Genomic DNA, 13,600 nt, shown 5'->3' on the forward strand with positions numbered 1-13,600 from the left:
GTGGTTGAGGACGAGATCCATGCAGCCTAGAGCCAGGGGTTTTTTAGGCAACAGAGCCCTGTCTGCACAAGCACACAGCCAGGCAGCTGCTGCAGGCAGGCCATCAGGGAATCCAAATCAGAGGACTCCACGATACAGACAACGCCCGCACACACACACAGCCCTGGCGCCGGACAGACGTCCGGCCCTGAACCAGCAGTAGTCTGCACTACACCAGATCCAACCACCAATGACTCAGCAAAGGTCAGTGAACATTCACATTTTCCTTACATTACTACCAATGTAACATGTATCGGTGGTCGATTGACAAGCCATAAACATGCCTGGGAAAGAATCACCTCAGATCCATATATTCTTCATGTAGTGAATGGATTAGAACTGGAATTTGAGGAAGGGGTTCCCCCTGCACAGATTAGGGTACCATTACCTTACAAATTGAATAGCTCTGAGCTTAAGTCAGTTGATGATGAGCTTTCTGGCCTGCAAGAGAAAGGCGTTATTGAACATGCAAAGCCAGAAGAAGGGCAATTTATCTCGAACATATTTGTACGGGAGAAGAAAGATGGTGCCCACCGAATTATTTTGGATCTCTCGAAACTGAATGCATGAGCACATTGCCTATCACCATTTCAAAATGGATACTTTTGATACAGCAGTGCAACTGATTACCCCAGGCTGCTATATGGCTTCCATCGACCTTCGTGACGCATACTATGTGTCAGTCAAGCTCAAAACCGTCAATACGTAAAAGACTTAGATTCTCATCTGAGCAAGATCTGCAAGTTCCAGACAAGGATTATTTTGTTGCAGCCAAAGACAAAACATTTGTGAGATCTCAAATTTCACGGAATACATTTTCTGTGACACAGGAAGAACAGTTAGAAGTAGATTAATTTCACAATGATATGATTCTGTATGCCTCCGAGAGACTTGTTTGTTTAAATGCCACTTCGGATATGACATTAGTTCCAAGTTATAAGTGTAAGTTACTGATAGAGAGTCAATCACAAACTGTTCAAAAATCAAAGTTTTGTTATCTCCAAGTTCTAGATCACAAAGCAGATAACCCTCAAACACTGAAATCCTGCCTGCAAATCCTGTATGATACTTTTCAAGTGTCTCACAAACTTAATCACCTTGGTGTTGCTGGAGATGGTGCCACATTCAAATTGTTATTGGCGATAAAGCGGGAGTATGGCAGCGCTCTTGATTGGTGTATCCCTTACATTGGTGATTGGCATCTGCTCAAGAATTACCAAGAAGTCTTAATGAAAATTTTTTGGGATGCTGGATTGAAAGTTTTGGTAAAATTGACCCACAAACATATGACGCTACAGAATCTTTCCAAATGCTCCAATTTTAAGAGAACTCATCAATTTTTGCTGCAAATCCATGAAGCTCTACTTATCCATGAATTTCGTTGTTTCCTCAAACAAAGAAAGGAATCCTTTCATGATCTGGAAAATCCTTCATTCCTACGTGAAGTAGAAAATGTGGTACACTCCCTGAAAGTGAAGGATGGCTTGTATGATGGTAGTGAATTCCAACATGTTCAACATGAGTTTGTCAAGTCAGCAATTTTCATTGAGCTGAAAGAAGAGTTTTCCGATTATTGCAATACTATGTGTGAAAAATTTCAAACTGACAGATTTTGGCATCAGCTTATACATGATGATTGTATGGCATACATCCAACTCTTTATTGCTATACGCTGTGGAAACTGGAATCTGAGGAACGCTGCTATCAAAGTGATGGGGTCTTTGTTCCATGCATTTGATCGTGTCAACTATTCAAAGATGATTCCACATCACCTTGCTTTGATGGAAGCATTGCCACATTACATACATTCCCATTTTGAAAATGGGTCATTTGTGACTAGTATCAAGGGAATGAAATATTCATCGATCGCCTTAGATGAAGGGCATGAAATGCTTGTAAATAAGGACTGCAAAATAGCATTGTGTATGGGTTTACCGCAGAATATGGACAGAATAGCAGGCACTTTAGAATACCAAGCCAAGTTAATCAAAAACTTTGAAATTCAGTTGCAGTTTTCTGAGGTATCAAGTCCTCAACATAGAGATTTGTCATCATCAGTTGTACAGTCAGAGTTCATGAATGTGAAGACATATGTGGACAAGTTGGAGGCCTGTGATGTGTTTTCAGCCGTTCAGAATCCTGCATTGCACCACATATTTTCAGTTGAAACTGCATCAAGTGTACAACAAAAAAGTCTAATTCTGTCATATCACCAAGTTGGCAGTGATGCATATGGATTTTATTGTTAAGTCTCAAGTGTTGAAGGACAGTAGTGTGCACATATTGAAAACTTTCGGTCATCCGCGAAACCGTGCTTCCGCGCGAACACTACAACACGTAAAACGGGTCAAAAATCGAGGCATCTTTCCACAAAATCTGCCATAACTTTTAAACTATTAAAGTAGCAAACCTGGGGTGCCCGGATTCTGAAAGTGGACACTTTAGGGATTACTTATGTGTATATATCATTATTGTAACATTTGTAGCAGTGACGCACTTTTGATCAGAAAAGTACCTTATGAGTAGATTTGTCTATGGCAAACAGTCCAAATTTGACGAATTTGAGCATATTTTGCGGTCTTGCAATTCTTCCACACAGGATATCTCGGGAACAGAAGGTCACACGAACTTGGGGCAGATGGTTTCAGAAAGTAGACATTTTGCCCATTTTTGTGATATAAGAATCTTGTTCATTGGTTAAGCAGTCCTAACGCACTTTTGCAGTAAAGTTAGACTACCCAGTCACAATTGCTGTCATAGGGAATGTGTACAAGCTATACAGAGCTATCACGTGCCGTTGACCTTCACCGTCTGCCGTCGTCAGCAGTGTGAATTCCTGTGATTTTAAGCTTTCGTTTCTCGCCAAATATCATTTTCAATCTAATATCCAGATACTTTTGTATGTCAGACATTATCTACCGTAGATACGTAGCAGCCTTATGAACAACATAACTGTTAAGTTTGGGAGCAGAAACAACCAAATATATTCCACATTCCGTCTCATTTTTCGATGATGGCTCTAGTCGTACTGGTGCATTTCCTTCGGAGGTGGTAATAATGTAAGTAGTTGCAACGGTCGCTTGCCACCTGCTGTCTGCAATCGGGCACTTGTATACACATGTTGTACACAGGTAATCAATAGAAATAATGTTGTAAAGGAATGATAAGGTCCTAGACTATATCTCAACAGTAGATTTAACCCAATTTCTGTCGCCTACACACACAACACACTACGCGTGAAATTATGTGAACATGATGTCCCTCCACGCACGGTGCTGCCACCCCCATTGTACTGTAACGTGTCGACCAGCCACACGACCCACACGCACTCACTTTCGCCAGCGTCTGCTACCTCGGATTTTCTGCGTGAATTAGGGCAAAAGTTTTCAATATGAAACCTGTACTACACAAGCATATATTGAAAACATTCGCAAAACCCAAAGTTTTGAAAAAAAAGGTGACAAGTCTGGAAAAGGAAAAAAAATTGATAACGAAACTGATCGAGTGATCACATCACTTATCAATGTTAGAATGAGACAGGCTTACGTCACGATGCCTCAAGGTTCTGTATTACTGTAAAAGTGGAAATTTTCGCGGTGTTGAAATTTTCGCGCATTTCGCGCAACCAGAAACTAGCGCGAAAATAAAAACACACGAATATTTTTGCTTGCCATACGTTCCTGTGCGTGATGTCTTGATTCCGCGGAATTAAAAACACGCGAAAGTCTTCTGACCTGGCCTAGCGCGAAAAATTAGTCGCGCGAAAATATCCACTTTTACAGTATAGATATTGGCCTCGGCCCTCGCTGGAATTCATTCTACAAATAGGCCTAACGGTTACAACGATATTAGATCTGAAACTTAACTTGAGTTGACATGATCAACATCACGAATGTGACAAACACAACACCTACACAATCCTTGCACCTTGGCCAGTCAGGTACTAGGCGAAGCCTAGTACCTCCTTGACTAGACACTCAAGGCAGAAACGTCATGGGACAATGTTTTGCAAACACAATTACACAGCTTCCTACAATATGTAGGCCTACATTGTGAATTTAATGTTAAAGTCCAGAGATATCGAGATAGAACCTAGTTGGCATATGACTATGAGTCTGTTCTTGTCTAATTATCTAAAATTTCATACGATTACATAATATGGTACATCTATATATGACCCCCATTGAGAGAATCCTCTGTACCAGTATTTTGTATTATTATTTTACTTTCTTCTGATTATAAGATATGAAAAGAACTTGACAATTTTGTCCTAATTAAGGTATGATATGAAATGAAGTACAGCACAAGTTCAGTGATACATTTTGTAGTGTCTAAGTCTCTGTTGTGAGAAGACCTATGTAGATAATGTTAACGAATACATTCCACATAATATGTGGAATGTATTATAGCATATAGAATATGCATATAGAATATGTGGAATATATTATAGCATATAGAATATGAAAATAACTGTTTTCATTTTGTTATGTTTGGTATATTTTGAGACTGATTATCAATTAGTTTCTCTTTCTTTGTTTTGTTTTGTTTTTTCTGTGTAGATTCTCATCTTGACATCTTGCAACGCCAAGTGCTGTCAGTTATGTGGCAAGGACTTGAAGTTTCCTATTCTTTAATATGAGAAAGGCTGTGTCAGCAAAATCAATGGAGCAGCTCTTGACATTGATGTACTCAAAGATGACAATAATGTATACCCCTCATCAGTATGTGGCAGTTGCTACCTAAAACTCAAACAGTGGAAACAAGGAAATACTAAGAAGTCTAAAGCTGTGCCTTTAAACACTGATTTGTATTCCTATGCCCCACATGTTGAAGGATGCACTCTCTGTAGTTCACAAGCCACCACCAGCAAGCCAGATGTGCAAAGTCTTGCGAGAGAAGTTTCCTGCACTTCGCAATATTCCAATTTTGCGGTACTCTGCAGGAGCAGTCATGTATATATGATTGACGTGGATGAGGAGGGAAATTCGAAGAAAACATCGATTGTGCAATCTAATGGATCATGGTCCGTTCACATGTATGGGAATCTTGTGAAAGGTCACACGGATTTTGCTCACTTGACAGATTTGATAAAGACACGTGATGAATTGGAGTCAGTCTTGTATGTTTTGAAAGACCTGAATATCTGTCCGGGAAATTCGGACATTGATCTGTCTGACGAACAATTGAAAGGAATGTCTGCATTCCTCGAAAGATTTCCTGCCCGAACAATCAGACACAACAGTTGTCATTTTGTCACTAAAGAGCGAAGATGTGGTCCATGCTCCATTTATAGGAGCTCCCTATCTGCAGCTAAGAGATCATCCAGCAATAAAGCTGAAGCTAGCATGTCTCAGGGTGCGCCCTTGAAACATTTGCCCCATGAAGAATTGCAGAACAGACTCAAAAAAGTCACAAGCAACTGTGAAGACAATGCGTAGACAAATTGATACCTTGGAAAGTAGGATTTCCAACCTTGTACAGGAGCATGGAGAGGTGCTCCCTCCGGATCAGTCACCTTGCTTTCAGGAAATTTTGTCGGATGATGTATGAGTACTTCAATGCCTTACCTGAAAATTCCCCACAGAAGTTGTTGTTTGAACAACAAATGAAATCAGCATCAACAAAACCGACAGCTATACGCTGGCATCCTGCTCTCTTGAGGTTGCGTATTGCAATTCACTCTAAATCTGTGTCAGCACACAATTTGATAAGAAAATCAGGATTCATCATCCACCCTCATGAGAACACTTTCTGCAACTCCAGCTTCGTCTAGTACCTCCTTGGTTTTTCCTTGCCAAGTAGCATGTACTGAAGTGGCATCTGTGATTGCAGCCACTATGATTTGGAGAGAAGTTCTCATACATTTTCAGCAGTAAAGTTTCGGATTTGTGATATCTAACAAGGCCCAATTGGTAAGAAAACAATTTTATTTTATTTTGATATTATGTGATGCATATTTTAAGGTAGTGAGCTATTATTCTTGGTAGTTTTTGCTCAAAAGCAACAGGTTATAAGGTTTGCAGCGAGGACTGCCAGCATAAGTAAACGTATGTAAACCCCAGACAAGAGAGATGTACTGTTCTGATTTAGGTACAGAACAGGCACAATGGAAGTGTACTGTACAAGAGTAGAGAAGATTTGTTAGCTGTGTTTGTACTTAAAAAGTAGAAAATAAGCATGAATTGTACAGTAAGTGCATTAGCTATATATACATTTAGCTTTGTAGTGAAGCTATTGTATAATATACAAACAGTGTTCTGGGTTATTCAACAGTGAAGCTCTGAAGATGAATCAAACGCCAAATATAAGTCAAGTTAGTATATAATATAAAGTAAAGGTAAATATAATATGGGCACATCCGGGAGAATAAATGATAAGCAAGAAAATTTATTACAGTTACAGCCTTAATTGATGATGTAGGTACGTGTATATATGTGTGAATCCAGTCGCATGGGGGCTGCTTGGTTTGGCTGCTACTGGCGGGCGCAGTTTGTTCGCAAATGGCATTGGCCGTGTTATGCACCATATCGTTGGAAAAAAAGGACTCTGAAATAACGGACTTGAAAGGCATATTGAGGGACTTGAAGAAAAACAGACCACACCATGAGTCTGCCCTTGACAGAGAAGTGTCTGCATGCAGACCGTATCTCTGCTGGCTGATTCTACCTGAATTACTCAACGTCAAATCATGGCTCTTTATGACTATCATGATCAAATCAAGGCATTCACAGAGGAGGGACACAGTTACAAATCACTCGCAGACCTACTGAAAAGAAATTTCGACTTAGCACATGGGTCTTTGGAGGCAAATGTGAAGAAGTTCTGTCTGGAGGATTGATTATATTTTATGTGTGAACTGGTACAATTTACATATCAGACCTTGCTGTCGTATCATCCTCTAGTCTTATTTGAGATCATGTGATTACTTGACCTGTTATTATTTACTAGTCCTTTGTATTTCCATTCATGTGCTCATTGTTAAATTTATACAAGTCATCTAAGTTAATTTCGTATAAAAGCTATATGTAGCCCTTCAAATATCTTCTGTACAATAGGTTCTGTTGGAGATCAATCAGACTCATACTTACAGATCTTGATTGGACACAGCTGATTAATTCTGCGTGAATTAAAATGTGATGGGAAATGATATTTGAATATGCCTATTAAGATATTGATTTGCTGATTATTTAAAATCTTAATAATCATTTGCAGACTGGTGGCGCAAACAACCTGCTCCCAATGTGGCACTCTTTGAATTGATGCCGCGTCATTTGGTAGAGAATGGCCTCCCACTCAAGAGCACCTTGCATGACATTGTCTCATCTCTGAAACTGACACCCCGTTTATACTGCGAGCGGGTTTTCGAACCGCCTCAAGGAGGTTCGAAAACCTGCTATGAAAAAGCGGGTTCTCGTCTGTTTATACTGCGCGAGCGAAAGCAGGCCCGAGCGGGACTTAGCAGGGTCACGGCTTCCGTTCCTATGGTAACCGAATTCCCCTCCGAAAACCAGCGTGCGCTTTCGAACATCACTTTCGCGCGGAAACGTGAGCTTCACATTCGCTTGCTAGCTATGCGTGTCTCTCTCTACACACAGCTCGTCTACACGACATACTGTCCGTTCAAATGTTGTTCTAAATTCATCGTTTTACAATGAAATTTTCTTGCATTCTGCTTGTGGCGATTTTTGCCAAGTTCTGTATGTAATCTTCTGAAGTCTGTGAAGAGGAAAGCAGAAAAGTCTTTTGTAGATAACAATTTTGGTGCATTGTTAGCTGAGGTACACGATGTTGTGAACAAAACACCAGTAGTTGGTAAGGGTTGTGAGAGGGTAGAAATAACAGTTGACTGGTTACTTCATGGAAATGATGTTCTTAAGGACACTGCAGTGACAAATGAAATGGCTCTTGAAATACCGGTACACAAGTACAGAATTGCCCATTCCCACTTGTTAACTTTGGAGCAGTTAGTTGAAAAATGGCCCCGTTTGTTTCCTCACAGTAAACCCACCAATTCCTCTAGTGTTTCTCATATGCTCAAGGCATTACCAAAAAAGAGAGAAAAGTACAGAAAGAAGGGTCATGAATTGCAAAACTAGTTGTGTAGTCTTTTTCTTCCCAGGGAACATGAAGATGTAATTGTAAGAGTAACGTTGAACAGAAAATCAATCCATTACAAGGTTCTGATGCATCCACGGATATTGATCAGCCAGCCAAAAATGTTCCTGATTTAGCTTGTACACAAACAGGTCAAGAAGATGATAGCAGCAAAGAACTTGACTCTGAGTCTGATGAAGAATCAGATGAGTGGATGCTTGAGTTAAGTAAAGAGGAATGGATTGAATATGACAAACATGTCGCACAAAAAGAAGCCTTCTTAGAAGAATGCTTAGAGCATTCCTTGGTGTGTCTGAAGCACCTTGAAGAGCAGCTGAATTTTTCAGAAAAACTGGCTGCAAGAGTAGAAAAAAGAAAGAAAAATTTAAAGATATGTATGTTGACATCAAGGCTGAACTTGTTATGCTAAAACAAAGACTCAAGTAAGTTACAAAACAGAATTCAGAACTTCAGAGTGAATTGAGTCAACTGAAACCAAAAAACATGAAAAAACGTCTGAAATCCATACAAGTTGTTGGAAGAACAGGTAGAAAAACTTGTAGAACGAGAAGAACTGAAAAGTGTTCAGAAAAATTTGATGGAAAAGTTAAGATCATACAGTCAAAAGATTGAAGAAAATCAGGAGGGCTCACAGAAAATGAAAGAACTGAAAAAAAACAATAAAATATCAAAATAGAATAATATCAGAACTAGAAAGTAAAGTAGAAGAGGTAATGGAGAGTGAGAAAGATCCAATAGAGACATTCAAAAAAGGTTGTTACTCAAACGATATCAGAACTGTAGTATATGAACTGCTCAGCATGGGCGTTGGTTCTTCCAAAGTTTCAAAGACCATAAGAACGGTCATCAGTAGAGTAGCTAAAATGAAAGTGAATCGTCTGCCCAAGCCAGCTATAGTGCACTATATGGCTACAGAACAGGGTATGCTTGCAAAGTATGCTGCATATAAGGCAATTTCCACTAGTGTTCTTCCGATTATGTCTCATACCGACGGTACTAAAAACAAGGAGAAACATTTTGTCACCCATTTAGTAACTACAGACAAAGGAATAGTAGGAATTTCTCTAGATGATGTGTTAACTGAAACCTCAGATGAGTTGTTACATACTCTGGATGAAGCACTACATGAGATAACCAGGCTTCTGCCATCATCTGACCCTGACAAACAAAAAGAGGTAGCTCTCATGATCTCCCAAATCAAGAACACTATGTCTGATAGAGCGTCAGTCAACAAGGCCTTTGTCAAGAAACTGGGCGAGTGGCGCGAGAAGATTTTACCAAATATCATAGCCGACTGGGATAATTTGCCAGAACAAGCAAAGAAGGAAATCATTGAGATCAATGATATGTATTGCGGAAAGCACCTTGTGCTAAACTTTCAAGAATATAGTGCAACTGCTTTGTATGAGTGGGAGCTGTTGGAATCAGATGGGAAGCTTGGACGGGAGAAACATCTCCTATGGGACAGGAAGAAGGAGTCGGCAACACTACTGGCCATACGTTCTTTTTGCAATTGCTATGCTGTTTCGAAACAAATAAAGGTAAAAATCAAACAAACAAAAAAGCAAATGGATAATTATGCCCCCCCCCCCAAAAAAAAGAGTAAGATACGATAGCCTGTTTTCTTATAGTTTGATTTTACGGACATGTACGTAATACAGCGTAACATCACTGAGAATGATCTTGCGCACGAATCAGAATGAATTTGCATTTCTCGCATTCATTCATACTTTGTGGCTTTAGTTATTTAAATCACAATAAATGTGTGGTGTTGTAGTCCATGACCCTCAAGTATTTTTTTTTTTGCATTTCAGATTTTTTTTTTGGACGAAATTCGATAACAAGTTTTGAGTTTGTTTATAGCTTCTTTGTTGACCGACCAACATTTTTTTTTTTCTTACCTGCGTTTGATTTAGTAGTTATAAGGGCTTCACTTCAATAATTTTTGCATATTAAGCTTTACATTAATTCGATAGTTTTAAAATGCAGGGCTGTTGAAGCTCGTATGTTGTGTATTCACAACTTGTTTTGTGTATTCACAAGTATTCTACTTGACGGTACATGAGGCTATCATGTAACTAATTGAACATGACTATTGTACGTGGGGAAACTACCAGTTCTTGATATACTGTGTTTTCTTTGGCCATGTACAAGCTTGTGCAGCAATGGAGGTGAGGGTTCGGAATTGCCTGTTAAACTATAACATGCTATGTCGTGCTATGGCAGAGCTGTGTACAGCAGCCAGTAATCATTCGAGGGTGACAGTATTACGTAACTGTAGGAAATGACTGCTCTGCATGATGTGGGGCGGGGGTTTTAACATTCCTTTACTCGAGTTCAGGTTCATTCGATCTTTGGCAGTTGTGGAGAGTAGACCTCTAGAAGTTCAAGAAAGAAGCATGTTTATACTCATTTTTTGTGTAATCTTTGTTGATTACACAGGCCTGTGTTCTAATACAGATAAAATACTAAAGCCAACATGGAAGACAACTATTGGAAATTTAGTTGCGAGTTTTGTAGCGCAAATTTCACTGAAAAAAAGAATTGGTTACGCCACCATTGTGTATTTCATCAAGGACAGAGAGTATTGCAAGTGTGTGGTTCGTGTGGAAAAGTGTTCAGTCGGCCCGATAGTCTCAAACGACACATGAAAACCCACCAAGATCCGAATAACGTGAAAGCGAATGGTGAAGACCAGCATCTGACTTGCTCACAGTGTGATGCACAATTCATAGAACAGAAGCATCTTGATGAACAAGTGAAAACGCATTGCCTTAAAGAAACCTATTTGTGTCATACATGTGGATGGATATATCATATGCCATTTAACAATTTCTGTACCCCTCACTTTTGAAATAGGATTCGGTTGACTTTGTCATAAAGAGAAACAATAATCATATGGTGTTAAAGTCAAGCCATCTCCAATTTCTTGATATCTCTAACTTTCTTGCTCCCCGCTTTTCTTACACTGCATTTCTGGAAGCGTATGAGTGCGAACAAGGTAAAGGCTACTTTCCTCATGGCTGGGTAGATTCTCTTGATAAATCGGATGAGACCAAACTCCCGCCGATCGAAGCATTTTGTGATAACCTCAATAAAACAGCCTTTTCGAACGAGCAATATGAATACTGTCAACGCATTTGGAAGGACATGAATATGACTTGTCTAAGAGACTACTTAATTTGGTACAACAATCTCGATGTTACTCCTTTCATCGAAGCAGTTGAGAAAATGTGTGAGTTTTATAAAAAGCTAAAAATCGATCTGTTCAAAGATGGTATTTCTGTTCCCGGACTCACTATGAAGTACTTGATGAAGTACAGCCCCGATGGACATTCTAGCGTCATCTCGGATGAAGACAAAGATCTTTATTATACTTTTCGAGACAACTTGGTAGGCGGTCCATCCATTATTTTCCATCGTTATCACGAACGTGGTATAACCCGAATCCATGGAGGTAAAACTTGTGAAAAGGTTATTGGCTTTGATGCCAACGCTGTGTACCTTCATGCTATTATGCAACAGATGCCCACTGGACATTACGTGAGGCGAAGGGTGGAAAATAATTTTAAACCGGAAAATAAATACCCAATAGCACAAGAATGGTCCGCGTACAAAAGTTTTTGTCGCCAGATTCCAATTCGACATGCTGGCAACCATTCTGAGAAGAAAATTGGTCCCCTCCAGATTCCCGTGGATGGCTTTTGCGCCCAAACCAAGCAAGTGTTTGAATTTCATGGATGCTACTTCCATGGACATCCCTAATGTCATCTCAACAAGGTCAGACACAGAATACTAAACTGGGAAAAACCATGGAGGAATTGTTGGAAAAAAACCAAGGAAAAACGGCGGTACATAAAAAGTCTAGGTTACGAGTACATCAATCTGGGAATGCGAATATAAAGAAATGCGCAAAACTGATTCCAAACTAAGTGCTTATCTGACGGAAAGGTTTCCCCCTCCTAAATTCCATCATGGGTCACGATGGTTCTTTGTTTGGTTTTGTTGAATGCGACATCCACGTCCCCCAGCATCTCAAAGGACACTTTTTAGAAATGTGTCCTATTTTCAAGAATGTGGATATATCCAGAGAAGACATCGGGGATGTGATGAAAGCTTACGCGGAAGACTATGATATCATGAAGACTCCTCAACATAGTCTTATTGGAAACATGTTTGGTCAGAAGATCCTACTCTACGCACCATTGCTCCAATGGTATCTTCGCCATGGGTTGGTGGTACCTAAGATACACCAATTTGTGAAGTACAAGCCCGTTGCTTGCTTCAAACACTTTGGTGAAAGCGTGTCAAATGCTCGACGTAAGGGAGACGTTGATCCTTCTAAGAGCATTATAGCTGACACCAAGAAGCTAATAGGCAACTCGTCTTATGGTAAAACCATCACTAATAAGGAGAGGCATCGAAACGTTGATGTGTTTGATGAAGAAAAAGCATAGAAGCACGTCAACAGTAGTTTCTTTCGAGACCTGAATCCCATTTCACAAGATTGTTACGAAGTTGATATGGCAAAGAGGAAAATAAATATGGACCTTCCGGTTCAGATCGGCCATGCCGTCTATCAACTAGCAAAATTGCGAATGCTTCAGTTTTATTGTGACTTTCTTTTGAAATACGTGGATCCATCTGATTTTCAAATGTGTGAAATGGACACTGACTCCGCTTACATAGCCATTTCGTCTGATTCGTTTGATAATATTATCAAACCAAGTATGAGAATGGAGTACGAACAGGACAAACCAAATTGGTTTCCACGAAACGATACTCCTGAGCATACAATACGATAAGAGAACCCCTGGGTTATTCAGAGTAGAATGGAAGGGGGATGGGATAATAGCGCTCTGCAGTAAAACATACTATTGTTTTGGTGCTACTGACAAGTTCAGTTGCAAGGGAGTCAATAAGAAGCAAAATGTCACTACGAAAGACACGTACTTGCAGGTACTCCATTCAAAAGTTGCTGGTAGTGGCATTAACAAGGGATTTCGCGTAGTTCAAAACGGAATTTCAACATATTCAAAAATTAAGAACGCCTTTACCTACTTTACTTCTATCCAAAGAGAAAGGTAATGGAAGACAATGTTTCAACTACCTATTTAGACATTTAACAATAAAGTGACAATACTGTCTTTAGACCATTCTCTATAGGTCTGTCCCCAATGGTCTCTTTCGAGTCGTTTCTTTTTATCTTTTAAACGCATCGACTTCAGCACATCTATGAAACAAGGCAAATAATCCCTTTGTTTCGTTTGGCTTGGGCTTGTTTGTACATTAAAGTGAGGCAGTCCTCACGAATTTCAAAAAAAAGTATGTTGTTGTTGGTACCTCCAATGAACTACTTTCACCAAAAACATACTTTCAAATCATCAAATAAGCTCGTAAATTTTGATTGAAAAAGTGTGAATCTGCATGGTGAATATGCTAATGA

At 39.6% G+C, this 13,600-nt stretch overlaps 3 pseudogenes; all 3 read left to right on the top strand.

Annotated features, from left to right (window-relative positions):
* Positions 1 to 713: 713 nt before the first annotated feature.
* On the top strand, positions 714 to 3,547 carry LOC140233227 (uncharacterized; annotated as a pseudogene).
* A 44-nt stretch (positions 3,548 to 3,591) lies between these two features.
* LOC140233228 (uncharacterized) lies at positions 3,592 to 5,812 on the top strand (annotated as a pseudogene).
* Positions 5,813 to 12,128: 6,316 nt separating this feature from the next.
* Positions 12,129 to 13,280, top strand: LOC140233229 (uncharacterized; annotated as a pseudogene).
* Positions 13,281 to 13,600: the final 320 nt, after the last annotated feature.

This window comes from Diadema setosum, chromosome 9, assembly GCF_964275005.1.
Source record: "Diadema setosum chromosome 9, eeDiaSeto1, whole genome shotgun sequence".
NCBI classification, from domain to species: Eukaryota; Metazoa; Echinodermata; class Echinoidea; order Diadematoida; family Diadematidae; genus Diadema; species Diadema setosum.